The sequence below is a fragment of the Macaca fascicularis genome, chromosome 6, assembly GCF_037993035.2.
Source record: "Macaca fascicularis isolate 582-1 chromosome 6, T2T-MFA8v1.1".
Lineage (NCBI taxonomy): Eukaryota > Metazoa > Chordata > Mammalia > Primates > Cercopithecidae > Macaca > Macaca fascicularis.
This window is the reverse complement of record NC_088380.1, coordinates 60094929-60109431: the sequence shown is the minus strand read 5'-3', so window position 1 is coordinate 60109431 and position 14503 is coordinate 60094929. Positions and strand designations below refer to the sequence as shown.

The following is a 14503-nucleotide window of genomic DNA, read 5'->3' as shown; positions in this document are numbered from 1 at the left end:
CAGAGCGAGACTCCGTCTCAAAAAAAAAAACCAAAAAAACAAAAAAACAAAAAACAAAGAAATGCAAGTTCATTTGCAGGATTGTCTGTGAGTTGTTCCTTGCTCTGCAGATGTCGTAAGTTCTGGTGGAGCTGAACTCCTTTCTACTAAATGAGCACTGTTCCTGACCATGGATTTTGGTATTGAAGATTTCTCAAAGGATCCAGCTCTTTAATTGGAATGTCCATGAATCAGGAAGAGCAATGAATAGCTAGTTAAATAGCAATGGCCTTAAACAAGTCCTCAACACGTATGAGCAACAGATTTCTTTTTCTTTTTGTCTTTTTGTCCTTTCATTCCTTCAACCAGGTTTCTCTTAGGGATCAAGGAGCTCACAATCTAGGGAGAGAGACAACAAAATATTTGACCATTATGCAAAATGTATATGTAAGATGCTTGTATTGCAAGCAACAGAAAATCTGGCTCAATCAGGCCCAAACCAGGAAGGAAACTGATTGGTTCACATGACTGAAAACTCTCAAGGAAGGTTTGCCTCAGACAAGCTCACTCCCAGCAGCTCAGCCATTGGGTTTCTTTTCCATTTCTCCACTTGCCTTCTGGGATATTGGCTGCATTCTAAGGCTGGCCCTACTCAGAGTCCCAAAATGGCCATAAGCAACTCTCAGAGTAATATGCTTCCTTTTTCAAATCCCATGAGAAAGAATGTGTCTTTGTCCCAGCACTCCTGGAAAATGTCCTGAGACTCAGTGTGGTTCAGGGTGGGGCTGGTGGCTAAGCTGAGCTAATCAATTACATGATCAAAAGATGGTCACAGGCTCCACCCTAGAGGCAGGTGTGAGAGTCAGCTGCACAGGAATCCCTAAATGGAAACAGAGCTGTGGGACAGGAAAAAGCAAGATAGCAAGAAATGTTGATTTTAGGGAAAGGGTTTTCACAGGTGTATTAATGTGATTGCCCGATGGGTTCTTCTTGCTGGCTGCACAGATAAACCCAATTTACTGAGACAGCAATGTTGCAATAAAGAAAGCATTTAGTTAATACAAGACTGACCAAGCAGAAGGACAGGAGTTTATTATTATCAAATCAGCCTCTCCAAGAACTCAGAGGCTAGAGTTTTTATGAATAATTTGGTGGACAAATGGGTAGGGAATGGATGCTGCTGATTGGTTGGGGATGAAATCATAAGGGTGTGAAAAATGGTCCTTGTGTACTGAATCTGCCTCTGGGTTGGGACCACGGGTGTGATTAAGTCATGAGTTACGTGTCCAGGTGGGGTCAGTCAGTTGCTAGAATGCAAAAGTCTGAAAAATGTCTCAAAAGACCAATATTAGGTTCTACAATAGTGATGTTATCTATAGCAATAATTGGGAAAGTCACAAATATTATGGCCTCTGGCCACATGCTCTTGAGCATACGGATTATAAAAACCATGCCTACATTTTAGCAGAATTTGGGCCCCTTCCATAATCTTAATCTCATGGCCTTCCATTAGTTTTACAAAGACAGCTTCTGTCCCTGAGCAAGAAGGAGGTTAGTTTTAGGGAGGGACTATTATCATCCTTGTTCTAAAGTTAATCTATAAACTAAATTTCTCCCATGGTTAGCTTGGCGTATGCCCAGGAATGAGCAAGGACAGCCAGCCTATGAGACTAGAAGCAAGATGGAGTCAGCCATGCTAGACCTCTCTTGCTGTCATAATCTTTGCAAAAGTGGTTTCAATCACATGACACCTGGAAGCACAAGAAGAGGGGTCCCCCTCAGCCTGAGTCGGCTCAGGGTTTTCTGAGCCAAGAATGAATCGTAGAAATGGAGGAAATTTGAACTGATCAACTACTAGAATTTATTCCTGTTGTACTTGAGGTGGAAGCTACCCTAGGTCAGAAAATGATGACAGTGTGAAATCTGTCTAAAGAAAAGAAGTCTGAGAACAGACTTTATGCCAGGACTCAAGAGGCTGTGTGTTTGGGAGTTCACATTCATCTCTTAAATTCTCAGCAAAGAGGATGAAAATATTTGAATATGTCCTAAGAGAGCTGTTCCTGCGCAGATTCCGGTTCCAGGGCCTGTGTAATACTGAACTGTATTACACAAGACAAGCCTAGGCTTGATTCCAACCAATCTGGGTTTGAGTCTTAGCTTGACCACTCATTGTAGCCTTGGAGAAGTCACTTAACCTACCTACTTGACCTCTTTGTATTTAAAATTTGAATAACAGCACTTTCCTGGCAGTGACTGTGAAAAGCAGAAATAATGCCTCACAGTATATGGCGTGAAACCGGCATTAAGCAACTATGACTATGGCTATTTAAATGGAGCTGCCTCTCTGGCATGATGCAAGGTCAGAAGAGGAATGCGCACTTTCTGGAAAAGCCTGGCTTTGGACAAGATCTAGGCAGTAAACACAAACACTGGCGAGGTATTAAGGACATGCTGATATGGGTGGAGTCTCTGCTCGGGTTCACGCCATGTTCCTCATGGATTCACACATGCCTGGACATTCCTGGAAGATGGTCCTCCTTTTGGGAAAGGAGCATTTTAGGGATATAAAGTCTGGCATACAGGCTTGGTTCAAGGTAATAGACTCATATCAGAAAGGAAAATTCATAAACTCCACACTTTCCTCAAAATCAGAACATTTCTGGTCTAGCCCCCCTCAGCTGGGTCCTAAAGAAGAGACGCAGTAGGAACATGTAAGACTAAGATTATGACTGTCAGGCAGCCCAGAAGGCAGTGTTTGGATGGTCCAGAGGAGAGCACAAGAAAGTGTTATGGTGCCATCTGGTTGGGGTTGGGATTGGAGTTGTATGGAGTCCAGAAAAAACAGTTTGCACTGGGGCCATCTTGCCCCAGTGTGGGCAGAAGAAGGAGAGGGAGGCATCACATTTGGTGGGCATGAGAGAGACAGAGAGGGGTCAGTGCCAACAGCTGCAGCAGCAGGGGATACATTTTGTGGCTTTGAAGCATAGCCACAGCGGCTTGGAGGTGTCAGTGTCCTCACTGGGGGTGGGTCTGTCGTGCCCCAACACAAACATCACTGCAGTGAACTGTAGCAGGGGGAAGCTGAGTGCAGGGTCACATGGTAGCTGAAAGGGCCATATGGTGAGCACACATGTGCCATCCCCTGGGGGTTCCCAGGAGCAGCTGGAGGGATTCTGCAGTGTTGATGAGGGTCAGGGCCAGACAGACCCTGCTGGTTACTCTTAACTTTGCCCCAGAGTAGTGTGACCAAGGAAACTCAGGCTACACAAATCCATCACATCCTCTAGGACACTACACAACTGCTTCAAAGCCAGGAGTTCGTCTATTACATTGTGCCTTTAAGAAACCACGACTTAATGTTGTTATGCCTTTGCCTTTTGCCAGGGATCATTGACAATGTTTCACATATACTATAAAACCTCCTATAATGACAAATTCTATTACAATGTTTAAAACCATATGTAAAACAAACCCTCCTGATTACTTTCTCTTAATATGCTAGGAATGTTTTTCTCTCATGTTGCATTAGTATGCTTCCTTCCTTTTTTTTTTTTTTTTTTTTTTTTTTAATGAGCTAAACAATTTATGAAGTTTCTTTTTGCCTTGGCCACCAGGATGGTAATAGTTAAGTGTGGTGCTCAGTTTGTTTAACTTTCTTTAGCATAGACAGATTTTATGTTAAAACTGTTACCTCTCACCCCTCTTGTCATCAACATGGCTCCTGTTTGGGGTGTTGTGGTTACCATTGCTGTTTTTGTCATTATTTTGATGTCTTTTAGGTAAGCTACCTACAATACTTGTTGGAATTAGCTTGTGGATGGCCCAGAGTTTATTTCATAAATGCACTATTTGCTGAGAGAATCTGTAAAAATTTAATCTTTCTCAGGACAGAAAACTCTTTTAAACCTCATATCATTTTTCTCCTAGGCATTAGGAGTTGAGAATAATGCTGCCTTTTTCTCAACATATTTTCATATGAGGCAATTCTTTGTTCTGTCAAATAGATTTATTTTCTTTATCAGGCAGAAATGTGGGCAAAAGAAAATGATCTCATTGCATATGATTCCTGACACAATACCCGGGGCTCCAGGCTGCAGTAAAATTTAGTTTCACAAATGACTTAGGAAACCTTTTTGGTTTTGAACACCTGTTCAAAGAAATCTTGTTTGGAAGTGTTCACTGTTGTTACTTCCTCTATGGCAACACAGACATGCTCTTGTCCTGATCCTTACATTACTATTGAATATGGAAGGGCTAGTGTTCACGTTCTTGCCCCAGCTTTTATAAAAAGAAAAAAATTATTTACTGAAGTCAACAAATTTCTAAGTCTTTATTTATAAGAATAAGCACAAACCAGCTGGGCACCTGTAACACCTGTAATCCCAGCACTTTGTGAGGCTGAGGTGGGAGGATCACCTGAGGTCAGCAGTTCAAGAGCAACCTGACCAACATGGTGAAACCCTATCTCTACTAAAAATACAAAAATTAGCTGGGCATGGTGCCAGGTGCCTGTGATCCCAGCTACTCAGGAGGCTGAAGCCAGAGAATTGCTTGAATCTGGGAAACGGAGGTTGCAGTGAGCCGAGATCACACCATTGCACTCCAGCCTGAGCGACAAGTACAAAACTCCATCCCCCCCACAAAAAAATATTGGCACAAATCAGTGTATAGCTCAAAGAGGTTTTGCTGTAAACACACTGATAGAACCATGACCATGATCAAACAAACGAAAAGTTACCAGCACCCCAGTAGCTGTCCTCTTGCCCTGACCCCAATCCCTACATCCTCCCAAAAGGTAATCTTAACCCTGCTTTCTGACATCATTATTGCTTGCCTGTTTTTAATCTATGTAAAAGTAATCATTCAGTATTTGCTTTTCTGTGTACTTTTCATTAGTTTCACCCTCATTGTTGCATGTAGCAATTATTCATTCATTTTTATTGCTCTACATTAGTATTTAATTATATAAACACACCTCAAGTCTTGTATCCACTGTACTCTTGGTTTCCACTTTCATTTTTCCAGTTTTGCTCCCTTACATATAAGGTTGCAATGAATATTCTTGTATATGTTTTTTAGTGAATATATACATGCATATCTTTTGTGGATATACCTATTTGTTCTGGGCCATAGGTTTTGTATATGTTCAACTTTAGTAGATACTAGAAAAGTTTTCCAAAGTGGCTATACCAATTTTCATGCTCACTAGCAGAGTATGAGAGTTCCAGTTGCTCCACATCTTCATCAACATGTGTTACTGTCAATCTTTGTAATGTTAGTCATCCTGGTGACAACCAGTGAAGTTAGACGCCTTATCTTATGTTTATTGGCCATTTGGATATGCTTCTTTTATGAATTGCTTGTTCAAGTCGTTTGTTCATTCTTTTACCTTATAGCAACGCCATGAAGATACTTTCCTATATTTTCTTTAGGAGCTTTGTTTATTTTGCATTTAGGCTCATAGTCCAAATATAATTATGTGTGAGTTACATGTTAAGATTTTTTCTGCATAAAAATACAATTGACCTAGCATGATTTATTACAAAGATCATCCTTTTGCCACTACTCTACAGTGCAATTTTTGTCATAAAATCAATTGTTCATATATGTGTGGGTCTGTTTATGGACTCTTTAACATGACCCATTGTTCTAGTTGTCTTCCTTTCATCAATTAATATAACTTTGAGTTGCAAACATTGGTCTATAAGACCTGATGCTCAGGAATGCCTGACTACAGGTAACAGGAAGGTTTGTAAAATGCTCGAATGCAGAAAATCCACTGAAATCTCACAACCGGAAAGGATCGTAGAGATCATTCAATCTAATTCCCTTATTTTAAAAATGAGAAAGCAGGTCTACCTAGGTGTGCTCGATATCTCTACTCCACCTGTTATTCCCCTGGAGATGGGCCTCCAAGGTTCACATCAATGGGCTCCCTTATTTTCTGATTTATGGTTGGTTCAGCTTATAGGGAGCATCTATTTGAGGATGCAGAAGGGTGAGGGGTCAGATATTTGTTTTCTTAGCTACATCCCTGCAGGCTGCTAGTTCTTTCCATAGAAAGTTATGGCTCCTGATGGGAGGCCCTCTCCGAGAACACTCTTCTTCCAGGTACCCAATTAACACCTCCTTTCTTTTGCCCCAGGCCTGGAGTGGTAACACTATCTCACTGTTACTAGTCCCAGGGTACTGCACTGGGATTCTGATGGCACATGACTAAAGGCATCTATGTTCCAAACCAGAGGATGAGAGACAGAACCCAAAGAATAGTCAAAGGGCACATTGCATCCATCTCTTAACAAAGGTTTCTAGAATCTGCTACATGACACTTCTGCTCAAATTTCATTGACTGTAACATGATCACTTGGCTATACCTAGCTATAAAGCTGAGAAATGTTCTAGTTAGCTAGGTGTCAAGGTAAAAATCTTATAAGTTAAAAATACCACTAACCAGGGGATAGCAACTAGTCTCTGTCACCCATGCCATTTAATTCAAGTCTAGCCATTAAACACATATGCAGTGCCACTCTGAGCCATCATGATTCTGAGATTCAGGAATGAATAGTACATGATCTTGGTGCAGTCTAATGCAGGACAGAGATTCTTACCTTCGGAATATGGCTGTGCCATATCTATACTTTGCATTTGGGATTCAAGAGGGCACAAGACATTGTCCCTGTCTTCAGACAGATGACCATGAAGACATATCTGTTAGAACTCTTAGTAAATGCAGGTTACCCAGGGAGACACAGACAGGAATAGAAGAAGAGAACCGTTCTCTGAAGGAAGACTGGGACTTTACCACAGGGACAAAGCAAAGACAGACCTTTCAAGCTCAGAAGCAGCAAGAGAAAGACACAAGGAATGAAAGCACAGTGTTTCAAGGGATCAGCAAGAATTCCAGGGTCTTGGAATATAACCTGGGTAAGGATGAGGCTGGACAAGTCCACAGTGGCCAAGGAAGGTAGGACTCTTGTGTGCCAAGCACAGGCATTTCACAAATGCCTCCACCCACCCATCCCCCAATCTCTTCTGTAGTACTTGCCTGTGGAAGATTTCCACTAAGCCACCAATGAACAGTAACGTCATATCCAGAAGTATATCAGGTTCAGGCCCAATTTGCATCCCTCAGTGAATTTACCAGAGATACAAATCTTAGAATTTCGCCCCTTTCTTGGCTTGAATGATCTAATGGAATTCTGGAATAACTTACTTGGCCAGACTCATTCTCAACCTTGGGAAAAAAGCAAGCTGGTGAGGGGAGAGGTGCAAGAGGACTCTTCCGCCCATCCATTAAAAAATTGCTCCAAATGGTTTATTTTCCAATAAAAACAAACATTTTAAATAAAAAAAAATTTTTCTTCCCACAGATATATTCTGGAAAGAAGAGGAGGAGGAAGAAGAAAGACTGTAAAGGAAGGAGCAGTACTGTTTTCATGAGGACCTACTATGTGCCAGACATTATTCTAAGTGCTGGGGTCACCATGGTGAACAAGACAGTCCCTGCTGTCTCTAGGAGTTCATATTCAAATGGAAGAAAATTATTTAAAATTGTACTTATTATCTCAGATTTTTTCAGGTTTTGATAAATACTATGAAGAGTATAAAATGGCACAGTAAAGAGTGACTGAAGACCCTTTAATTGGGGTATGAACAAGTTCTAAGAGGTGACAATTGAGTTATGACCTTGTATTAGTTTCCTATTGCTGCCATGGTAAATTACCAGAAATTTAATGACTTAATCCCACAAATTTATGAGCTCATCATTCTGAAAGTCAGATGTCCAACATAGGTCTCATTAAGCTAAAAGCAGGTTGTCAGCAGGGCTGCATTCTCTCTGAGGGTCTAGGAAGAACCCATTTCCCTACCTTTTCCCACATTGAGAGGATGTCAGCATTCCTTCCTGTGGTCCTTTTCCTCCAACTGCAAAACCAGCAGATTGGCATCTTTGGATCCTTCTCTGCTTCTGATACTCACTTTCTTATCTTCTTATACTTAAAAGGACCCTTGTGAATACATTGGACCTACCTAGATAATCCTCCCATCTCTACATCCTCAACTTAATCACATCCGTAAAGTTCCAAGGATCAGGACATCATCAGGGTTTGGGGGTAGGAGGGCATGGGCGCGGAAGAGGGTTGTTATTCTGCCTATCACAGATCTAAATGATGGAACAAAGGCAGTTATGTGAAGATCTTAGGAAAAACCATTCCAAGCAGAAGGAAAAGTAATGCAAAGAACCCGGAGTGGGAATGAACATAGCACTTTTAAGGGAAAGAAATATGAAAACAAGGCCACATCTCTGGAATCTAGTTTTCTCTGTCATATCCTGGAGAGGAGGTTTTTTCTGTGGGCATGCCACATCTCAGAAATCAGAGAGAAGCACAGCAAAGCCCCCTGGCTCAGATAACACGGCTGGCGGGTATTTGCCTATACACAGACTTGCTTGTAGCCTATCTCTGACACTTTGCCAAATTCTTCAAAATCTTACATTCTATTAAGAAATAACAAATCGAGCGCTATTTTTAACACACTTGAAAGTTTTCACTGGAAATGCCCACCTTTTGATTTCATGTTGGAACCCATTAGCATTGATTTTTCAAACACACCACCATTGATTCTCTAACAGCACGTCAGATCTCCAGCTGAAGGAAAATAGACTCTGAAGAATAAAATGACGGCCCAGAGAAGGTTCAAAATGTCTAGAAAATAGATGTTTATCTTTCCATATGGATATGTGGTTCTTTTAAAAAGTGAAAGCATACAGTTTGAATCATAAAGTAAAATAAATCAAACTGTATTCTACAAACCTCATAGAATAGATGTTTTCAATATTCCACATCAGCAGGACGATGGAACAAGGAGAAGGTCAAAACTGAACTTCTCCAGGGTTTATTTTTCTGTTGTTGATTCTCTCACACCAAATGAGCTAATCAAGCTTGTCCAACCTGTGTATAAGTTGCTACCCTGCATGAAATCAAATGGACACCCTGTCAGGGATGTCCAATTTTTTTACTTCTCTGGGACACAATGGAAGAATAAGAATTGCCTCGGGCCACACATAGAATACAACAACACTAACACACTAACAATAGCTGATGAGAAAACAAAACAAAAATCTCATAATATTTTAAGAAAATTTGTGTCTGGCTGCATTCAAAGTTGTCTGGGACCACATGTGGCCTGTGGGCCGCAGGTCAGACAAGCTTGATTATATGTTGAAATCCGAGCTCCCAGCACCTGAGAATGGGACCTTACTTGGAAACAGTATCAATGAAAACATAATTAGCTCAGTAATTATTCTTTCTTTCAAAAGAAAAATATTTTTTATGTGTGAATTTTCCCAGTTTTAGTGAACCTCAGTATCTACTAAAATGCTGTGGTATATACATCCTAACAACCACCACCACCATAGTAGTAGTTCCACATGTGCTGTAATTATGATGTCAGAAGGTAGAAGAGATATTGTGGAGACTTCCAGAAGGCTCAGTCACACCCCAGCAATGTGCTCTGAGCTCCTGACAGCTCAGTGTATGGCATCAAAGGAGATGAGACAGTACATGAGGATGTTCACATATAAGGAGTCAACTAATCGTTGGTGGATGAGCAAGTTGGGGGTGCTGGGGTCCATTCCCGCTGGACAAACCCAGCCTCCTTACCTGCGATTCTTTACAATGTGGCAACTCTCTTTTCTTCTCCATTTTCCTTACTTGTTTATTTTATTATTCTTAATATCGCTAACATAAAACCTTTTGAAATATAATATGTAAAAGACACCATCATCCCCAATTTATTCTTCCCAAAAGCAACAATTATTAACTGTTTCCTTTGGGTCTTTTCAGAATTGTCCTTCTACATAACATAAGATAGTATAGTATTGTATCAGGTCATAATACATCTTATCGTAACTGTCTTCCCCTGTGAATGGTGTCACACTGCACGCATTGTTGTGCAACTTGCATTTTTTTTTCACTTTGCTCAGTACCCTGGGCGAACTTCCATGGCAGCAAGTCAGCATTTTGAAAGTGCCCCATGCAGAAATGCAGACTTCATGCTTTCTCTGTGGTTCACTGTTTGTGGCTAAAGAAGAAAGTTACTGAAATGTGTCCAGACCATGGCTTTCAAGAGAAAGGAATCTATTGTGTATGTAACCGACTTCATCCCAACGTATGATTTTGATTTGTCAGTTAGGATATTATTTTCCTTATCACATCATCTGAGATAATTAAAGGACTCTGAAATGTCGCCTTCATTCCTCTGATGACTTGTGAACAGAACTCTTGAAAGGCTTTCAAACTTGTCATCTCAGTACATACCCATTTGAACACCCCAGGTCAATTAATTTTTCTAAGAGAATGTATTACAAAATGAGCTACAGCGTGAATTCATTACCATAAATTATGAAACAAGAGGTCATCGTGCTTGCAAACTTAGAAGAAACTTTTAAAAACAGAATGAATATTTCTTCATAAATCTTATAATGTGATGATCCACTTTGCATTTAGAAGGACATAAAAACAGTATGAATTCCTCCTAGCGTATTTGGTGATTCCCTCTTCAAAGTGGTACCAGTGCCTTAAATAAGGGATTAAATTAAGATTTTTATTAATATCACACAAAACATAGTTTTGAAAGGTGATGAATCTGGCCGGGTGTGGTGGCTCACTCCTGTAATCCCAGCACTTTGGGAGGCCGAGGAGGGTGGATCACTTGAGGTCAGGAGTTTGAGACCAGCCTGGCCAACATAGTGAAACCCAGTCTCTACTAAAAATACAAAAAATTAGCTGGGCATGGTGGTACATGCCTGTAATCCCAGCTACTCGGGAGGCTGAGGCAGGAGAATCACTTGAACCTGGGAGATGGAGCTTGCAGTGAGCCAAGATTGCGCCATTGCACTCCAGCCTGGGTGGCAGATAAAGACTCTGTCTCAAAAAAAAAAAAAAAAAAAGAAAAAAGAAAAAAGGAAAGGATAGTGATGAATCTAAGTTAATGTCCAAAGCACTAAAGCCACATTGAATAAAACTAAGTAAATTTTCCCCTTTCTTGAGCAAAGCGGACTTCAGTATGGCCTTAGTGCTTTGAGGAGACAATGTAACTCTTTATGGAAGTCTCATCCCAGTGAATGCACAAGTGCAAAATGTTTCTGTTTTTTTCGTTTTTGTTGTTTTTTTCCCCAAACGCAGAACTTTTATCAGTTTGTTTTGTCAGGCCCTGGCCTTTGAACTGTTTTTAATAGAAAATTAATAAATCTCTGCTTTGGGATATATCACACTCTCTTAAAAAGGAAAAATGCTACCTGAAGTAACCTATTTCTTCCTATCAGCAATAGCCCGACTTAAACCAGATATATTTTGTGGTGTATGGTATATGGGTTTTATGACCAAACAGACCTGCTTCATTTTGTTTTGTTTTGTAGCCGCATTTTTGAGATAAAATTCACATGCCGTACAATTCACTCAAACTTGGTTTGGAGTCCAAGTTTTTCAGCTTCCCTAGGCTTCAGTCTTCTTATCTGTAAAATGGTAATAAAAATAGTACAACCCTCTGATTTGCTGTGCAAATGAGATGCTTGTGTTCAGTCTATCCCATGGCTAAATAAATGAAAGCATAACAGAAAGAATAGTTTTTCATCTTTTACACACTCAACTTGGTCATTGAACTTTATAAGCAATCAGATCTCTGATTCTGATTTTCCACTTCGACAGTGAAAACCTTAATTCTGTTAATTTATGTTAATTTCAGGTACCAAATCTAGCTTAATTGAGTACTTTATCAGTCTCTACTGATTAAACACTCACTCAACGATAGATTCTGCCCCTCCCCTGCCTTGGGATGGACCTGGGTTCACAGGCAGCCGCTATGGCAGTGTGGCTGGTTTGCATCTGTCCGCTGGTGCTGCTGCAGTGGAGACTTCCATCTGGTCTCTTGGGATGGGCAGTGCGAGGAGATGAAGGTTCCAGGGATCTTGCTTGTTTCCTCTGTCATCTTGGGCCCCAGGAGCTACTTGTTGCCGTCTCGATGCCCTCCAAATACTCATGGCAACAGGGGACATCTACAGGGCTTTGTCTCTCAAGGGGCCCCAGCAGAAAATGAGAAATGAGGTAGAGGTCCACCATCACTTTATTTATTTATTTTTTTGAGATAGAGTCTCTCTCTGTTGCCCAGGCTGGAGTGCAGTGGCGCAGTCTCGGCTCACTGCAACCTCTGCCCCCCAGGTTCAAGCTATTCTCCTGCCTCAGCCTCCCGAGTAGCGGGGACTACAGGCACCCGCCACCACGCCCGGCTAATTTTTTGTATTTTTAGTGAAGACGGGGTTTCACCGTGTTAGCCAGGATGGTCTCGATCTCCTGACCTCGTGATCCACCCACCTTGGCCTCCCAAAGTGCTGGGACTCTTGAACGCCAAACTACAAGCCCCCTTCAGCACTCGGAGGTACGAATGGAAGCAGGGATTTTCACCATCGCACCTGACTTCCTCCACTCTCCAAAGTCTCTCTGCTCCCCTCTCTTGTTCAGGTTTGCTGGGGAGCACAAGAAGCTGCGTTTTTTGTTCTGCTGATTTCCATTAACACCCCCTACCCACCCCACCCTCACCCCTGGCAAATAGAGGCCACTAAATGGAGGTGAGCATGAGGAAGAAAAATGGAGCAGGCCCAGCAGGTTGACGTGTCTGATTTGCCACTACAGCCACAGTGGTATTTCACATTAGTTTATATTCTACATGTTTGATGGTTATCTTACCTCTACTATCACAAAAAAAAATTCTGCATTTATTTCTCTGGATGCAGGTATTGTTACTTATTTTTCTCTCCTGGAAGATGAAATCTGAAGGAATTCATAATTCTAGTTTATGATTCTTTGCCCTCACCTCTTGCCTCCATTCTTTGATCTCTGATACCCCGTGTATGAGGTACTGTCTTATATGAAATCTTATGGGTTGGATAGACCCTTTCAGGGGTGTCCAATCTTTTGGGTTCCCTGGGCCACATTGGAAGAAGAAGAATTGTAGTGGGCCATACATAAAATACACTAACACTGGCCGGGCGCAGTGGCTCATGCCTGTAATCCTAGCACTTTGGGAGGCCGGGGCGGGTAGACCACAAAGTCAAGAGATCGAGAGCATCCTGGCCAACATGGTAAAACCCCGTCTCTACTAAAAATACAAAAATTAGCTGGGCGTGGTGGTGTGCACCTATAGTCCCAGCTACTCGGGAGGCTGAGGCAGGAGAATCGCCTGAACCTAGGAGGCAGAGGTTGCAGTGAGCCAAGATCACGCCACTGCACTCCAGCCTGGTGACACAGCAAGACTCTAACTCAGGAAAAAAAAAAAATACACTAACATGATAGCTAATGAGTTAAAAAATAAATCACACAAAAAATCTCATACTTTTTAAAGAAAGTTTACTAATTTGTGTTGGGCTGCATTCAAAACTGTCCTGGGCCACATGCGGCTTGCAGCGGGCCTTGGGTTAGATAAACTTGATTATATGTTGAAATCCTAGCCCCCAGGACCTCAGAATGAGACCTTACTTGGGAACAGTGTCATTGAAGATATAATTAGCTCAGTTAAGATGAGGACATATTGGCGTATGGTGGGCCCTAATCTAATATGACTGATGCTTTGTATAAAAGAGGAAAACTTGCAGCTAGTTGGGAGGCTGAGGTGGGAAGATGACTTGAGCCCAGCAGGTCGAGGCTGCAGTAAGCCAAGATCGTGCCACTGCACTCCAGGCTGGGCAACAGATGCTGTGTGAAGATGAAGGCAGAGATCAGGCTGATGCTTCTGGAAAGCCAGAGATTGCCAACAAACCACCAAAAACTAGGAGAGAGACCTGAAACAGATTCTCTCTGAGTCCTCAGTAGGAACCAACCCTGCTAACACCATGATCTTGGACTTCTAGCCCCCAGAACTGTGAAATAATAAATGTCTGATGTCTAAGCCAGCCAGTTTATGGTAGTTTGTTATAGCAGCCCTAGAAACCTAAAATATGGTACATATGGTTTTGTCTTCCCAACCCACTTATTTTTCTGGGAAATCTCTCTCCCTCCCCAGTTACTGCAGGAGCAGCCATGTTGATCAACACGGCCTCCTGCCCCGGTAGAGTTCATTGAAAATTGGCATTTGAAACCAGAGAACAAGTCTTCAGTGACTAAAGCTGAAAAGTATGAAACTCAGGAACTGCCAACAACCATGTTTTCTACAACAAAAAGAAAGCCAGTCTGCAGAAGACAAAGCTGGAATCCAGAGAAGCAGAGGTGAGGCAAGGGGAGAGAGCTGAGGGTTTCCCGCTCTAACTCCATTGGTGCCCGAGGTCTCAGCTCTATCCTAACTTGGCTGTGACTTGAATTCCAGGACACTAAAGTGGCTGTCCAGTAAATTCTTTTTTTTTTTTTTCTCTCAAGCCAATTAATAAACAGTCTGTGGTACTTACAACTCAGACTTCTATTTAACATCTCCAAAACTCACTCAGTCTCATTTTTCATAATAAGTGGAAGTTTGCTGCTCTAACTGTATCCTTACCAGA

General features: G+C 41.7%; 1 long non-coding RNA gene across 1 annotated transcript in view; it reads left to right on the top strand.

Annotated features, from left to right (window-relative positions):
• Window positions 1-13915, top strand: part of LOC135971101 (uncharacterized) — a 42167-nt gene extending 28252 nt beyond the window's left edge. Inside the window, exons 2-3 of the long non-coding RNA XR_010587185.1 lie at window positions 7350-7466; window positions 13613-13915. This is a non-coding gene — a long non-coding RNA (uncharacterized lncRNA). The remainder of the gene's footprint in view (window positions 1-7349; window positions 7467-13612) is intronic.
• Window positions 13916-14503: the final 588 nt, after the last annotated feature.